Here is a 5622-nt window from a genome sequence, read left to right on the forward strand (position 1 = left end):
GCCTGCGCGCGGGCCATCGCCCCCACCGGCGTCCCACCGGGAGGGTTCATTGAAAAAAGGGGAGGAAAGAACAACTCCGTTAGCTCCTCCCCGCTCACTAGCAGTGACTACGCACGCGCAAGAAGTCCCGGGATTCTCGCGTTGATTTATGGGGGTTGTAGTTTACACAAAATAAACCACAAAATAACAATATACGAAATAAAAATAGGCGAATAGTTGTCTTTACGCATCGCAATCTGTGGAAGTTTGACACCGAAACACATGTTTTACATGAATATCACACTCCGATACGTATTTACCTAGGAGTAAATCCCTTCGAACTCAGTGGGCTTAATTTTAACTAAACATCCGTACACGTGAACGAGTGTGTCTACACGTGAACGAGGCGGATTCGTTTCTCTGGGGTTTCTATCCCAAAGCACCGAGGATGGCCCCGGGATTAAGGCGCGGGGAGAGGGGGATTCTGCCGCCTGCTGTCCTTCCCGCACGGACGGCACAACTCCGCCCTCTGACCACCGTCCCCTGCGATCCAATGTCCTGAACGGAATCCCATGCGTGTTTCCGTGGAGCTCATCTCACTGGCTGCAGTGAAGGGGCGGCGAGGGGGCTGCGAGACTTTCCGCCTGGGAAAGGACGCTGCCGACTTTTTCTTGCCGGGGAATAGAATAAGGGTATCTCCGCTATCTGGCCGCATTGCGACTGTATGCAGGCAGAAGGCCTCACCCGTGGGAAGGGTGGCGGGTCTTAGCGCTTAGGGAGCGATCCTTTGCATGTTTAGACAGGAAAAAAGTCTTACAACGGGGAATGATGGGAGTTGTAGGGCTTTTATCCTGTCTAAACATGCAAAGGATTGCGCCCTAAGGTGATTTCTTTCCTTCTTTCCTTCTTTCTTTCCTTTTTATTTAATTTTTCAAAGTAAAACTGAATTGTAACAAATCCAAATACACCATACGTGAGTCAATTTTTTTACAGTCTTTCTGATCACTCAGGATCTCTATTTGGTACAAGCAAGATTATCTGATAAAGTTATCACTTATCCTAAAAGCTCACTGTATAAAGTTCCGTGGGTCTTAGGAGCTTGTCCTGTATTCTTCTCAAACTTAGAGAATTCAATACCTGGATACCATATCCCCTCCCCTCCCCCCAAAGTATCCATTTCTACTTGGCCTCTTTGAACATGAAGATGTTTAATGAGTTTCTCCGTTAGTGCAAGATCCCAAATTTTCTTTTTCCATATGATAAGAGCAAGTTCATTGGCTGATTTCCAGTTGGCAGCTGTAAGTGATTTATTTTTCTTCTTACTTGTCCTCTTACAACAGCTGGGATTGTTTAGCTTGGAAAAAAGGATAAGGGGAGACATTCCCCTTCATGGATCACTGCCTTGTTGTGGCGAAGGGGCTTGCGTAACTCAGTAAAGCCATAAGCTATGCCATGCAGGGCCACCCAAGACGAGCAGGTCATGGCAGAGAGTTCTGACAAAATGTGGTCCACTGGAGAAGGAAATGGCAACCCACTCCAGTATTCTTGCCAAGAAAACCCCATGGAACATATCACAAGGCTAGAGATGACTCCGGAAGATGAGCCCCTCAGGTCGGAAGATGTCCAATATACTACTGGGGAAGAGCAGAGGGTATTTCCAAGTAGCGCCAGAAAGAGTGAAGCGGCTGGGCCAAAGCCGAAAGGACACTCAGCTGTGGATGTGTCTGGTGGTGAAAAGAAAATCCGATGCTGTAAAGAACAATATTGTTTAGGAACCTGGAATGTAAGGTCAATGAATCAAGGTAAGCTGGAGGTGGTCAAACATGAGATGGCAAGATTGAACATTGACATCTTGGGAATCAGTGAACTAAAATGGACAAGCATGGGCGAATTTAATTCAGGTGACCATCATATCTACTACTGTGGGCAAGAATCCCTTAGAAGAGATGGAGTAGCACTTATAGTCAACAAAAGGGTGGGAAAAGCAGTACTGGGGTACAATCTTAAAAACGATAGAATGATCTCAGTACAAATCCAAGGCAAACCATTCAACATCAGAGTAGTTCAAGTCTATGCCCCAACCACTGAGGCCGAAGAAGCTGAGGTTGATCGGTTCTATGAAGACCTACAACACCTTCTAGAACTAACACCAAAAAAAGATGTCCTCTTCATCATAGGGGATTGGAATGCTAAAGTAGGAAGTCAAGAAATCACCGGGATAACAGGCAAGCATGGCCTTGGTGTACAAAATGAAGCAGAACAAAGGCTAATAGAGTTTTGCCAAGAGAACACGCTGATCATAGCAAACACTCTTTTCCAACAGCACAAGAGGCGTCTCTACACATGGACATCACCAGGTGGTCAATATCGAAATCAGATTGATTATGTCCTTTGCAGCCAAAGATGAAGAAGCTCTATATAGTCAGTAAAAGCAAGACCTGGAGCTGACTGTGGCTCAGATCCTGAGCTGCTTCTTGCAAAATTTCGGCTTAAATTGAAGAACGTAGGGAAAACCACTAAACCGTTCAGGTATGACCTAAATCATGTCCCTTATGAATATACAGTGGAGGTGAGGAATAGATTTCAGGGATTAGACCTGATAGACAGAGTGCCTGAGGAACTATGGACGGAGGTCCGTAACATTGTTCAGGAGGCAGCAACGAAATCCATCCCAAAGAAAAAGAAATGCAAGAAAGCAAAGTGGCTGTCTGATGAGGCTTTACAAGTAGCTGAGGAAAGAAGGGAAGCAGAAAGCAAGGCAGAAAAGGGAAGATATATCCAACTGAATGCAGAGTTCCAGAGAATAGCAAGGAGAGACAAGAAGGCCTTCTTAAATGAACCATGCAAAGAAATCGAGGAAAACAACAGAATGGGAAAGACTAGAGATCTCTTCAAGAAAATTGGAGATCTCAAGGGAACGTTTTGTGCAAAGACGGGCATGATAAAGGACAAAGAAGGCAGGGACCTCACAGAAGCAGATGAGATTAAGAAGAGGTGGAAAGAATTCACAGAAGAAATATACAGGAAAGATCTTAATGTCCCAGATAGCCATGATAGTGCGGTCACTGAACTTGAGCCGGACATGCTCGAGAGTGAAGTCAAGTGGGCCTTAGGAAGCATTAGTAACAACAAAGCTAGCGGAGATGACAGTATTCCAGCTGAGCTATTTAAAATCCTAAAAGATGATGCTGTTAAAGTGCTGCACTCAATATGCCAACAAATTTGGAACACTCAGCAGTGGCCACAAGACTGGAAAAGGTCATTTTACATTCCAGTTCCAAAGAAGGGCAACGCCAAAGAGTGTTCAAACTACTGTACAATTGCGCTCATTTCACATGCCAGCAAGGTGATGCTCAAAATCCTACAAGCTAGGCTTCAGCAGTATGCGAACCGAGAACTACCGGAAGTACAAGCTGGGTTTTGAAGAGGCACAGGAACTAGAGATCAAATCATCAACATTTGCTGGATCATGGAGAAAGCAAGAGCATTCCAGAAAAACATCTATTTCTGCTTCATTGACTACGCTAAAGCCTTTGATTGTGTGGATCACAACAAACTGGCAAACTCTTAAAGTGATGGGAATACCAGACCTTACCTGTCTCCTGAGAAACCTGTATGAGGGTCAAGAAGCAACAGTAAGAACCAGACATGGAACAACTGATTGGTTCAAAATTGGGAAAGGAGTACGACAAGGCTGCATATTGTCACCCTGCTTATTTAACTTATATGCAGAGTACATCATGAGAAATGCCGGGTTGGATGAATCACAGGTCAGAATTAAGATTGCCGGGAGAATTATCCACAACCTCAGATACGCAGATGATACCACCCTAATGGCAGAAAACGAAGGGGATCTAAAGAGCCTCTTGTTGAGGGTGAAAGAGGAGAGTGCAAATGCTGGTTTGAAACTCAACATTAAAAAAATGAAGATCATGACCCCATCTCTTCCTGGCATATGGAAGGGGAAGAAATGGAAGTAGTGACAGATTTTATTTTCTTGGGCTCCAAGATCATCGCAGACGGTAACTGTAGCCATGAAATTAAAAGACGCTTGCTCCTTGGGAGGAAAGCTATGGCAAACCTAGACAGCATAGTGAGAAGCAGAGACATCACCTTGCCGACAAAGGTCCGCATAATCAAAGCTATGGTTTTCCCAGTAGTAACATATGGCTGTGAGAGCAGGGCTATAAGGAAAGCTGAGCGTCAAAGAACTGATGCTTTCGAACTGTGGTGCTCGAGAAGACTCTTACGAGTCCCCTGGACTGCAAGAAGGTCAAATCAGTCAATCCTAAAGGAAATCAACCCTGAGTGCTCATTGGAAGGACAGATACTGAAGCTGAAGCTCCAATATTTTGGCCACCTAATGCGAAGAGAAAACTCTCTGGAAAAGACCCTGATGCTGGGAAAGATTGAAGGCAAAAGGAGAAGGGGACGGCAGAGGATGAGATTGCTAGATAGCATCACTGATGCAATGAATATGGACTTGAGCACGCTCTGGGAGAGAGCGCAGGACAGGAAGGCCTGGCGTGCTATGGTCCATGGGGTCACGAAGAGTCGGACACGACTGAACGACTGAACAACAAAAGGGGAGACGTGATAGAGGTCTACAAAATGATGTGGAGAATGTGGATAGGGAGACATTTTTCTCCCTCTCTCAAAACAGTAGAAGCTGGGGTCATCCTATGAAGCTGACTGAAGGCTGATTCAGGACAGATAAAAGGAAGTTCTTCTTTACACAGCACTTGGTTAAATATGGAGTCCGCTACCACAAGATGTAGTGATGGCCACCAATTTGGATGGCTTTAAAAGGGGGTTGGACAAATTCCTGGAGGAAAAGGCTATCACTGGCTACTAGTCTGGATGGCTATGTGCTACCTCCAGTACCAGAGGCAATGAGCATATGTACACCAGTTGCTGCGGAACATGGGTGGTAGGATGCTCTTGTGCTTGTGTCTTGCTTGTGGGTTCCTGGTTGACAGCTGGTTGGCCACTATGTGAACATAATGCTGGACTAGATGGACCCTTGGTCTGATCCAGCATGGCTCTTCTTATGTTCTTATGTACTGCTCCTTTGAATGTATTTAGTAACAGTGCTGTAAACAGTGGTAGTTTAACTACAGCTTTACAGCCTATGCATAGATATTAAGAAAGAAGTCCAACTCTGTTCAAATAGGGACTTATTACACAGAAAGTGCAGCTAGCCTAGGCCCATGAGACTAAATGATACTTATTTTTGAGTAAAGACGCTTAAATATTCCTTACAAACACAATAAGAGAAAGCACTAAGTGTACTTATTTTAAAGTAGTCATTCCTATACATCAGAGGTGCAGAACCTCTGGACTGGGTCCAAATCCAGCACCCCGGTCAATCAAGCCTTCCCAGGTTCCCCAGGTGGCCGTGTCCTTTCCCACAACCACTGATCATTTGGTGATTTCTTGGTTTTTGTGCACTTTTATCTCCAAGGCTGAAATGCCTCTTCTAAGTCTTAAGTACTGGCTGTAAGAGCTAAATTAATTAAGTAATTAATAATTAACTAAAATATGCTGGTATTTTTGGCCCCATCCACTACTGGAATGTGGCCCCCAAATGCTTTACATACCTAGCCTGCAATTCTAGGCATACTTACTTGAATTTCAGTTGTA

Source organism: Heloderma suspectum, chromosome 3, assembly GCF_057233095.1.
Source record: "Heloderma suspectum isolate Gila_16-S chromosome 3, 16-S_ref, whole genome shotgun sequence".
Classification (NCBI taxonomy): Eukaryota; Metazoa; Chordata; class Lepidosauria; order Squamata; family Helodermatidae; genus Heloderma; species Heloderma suspectum.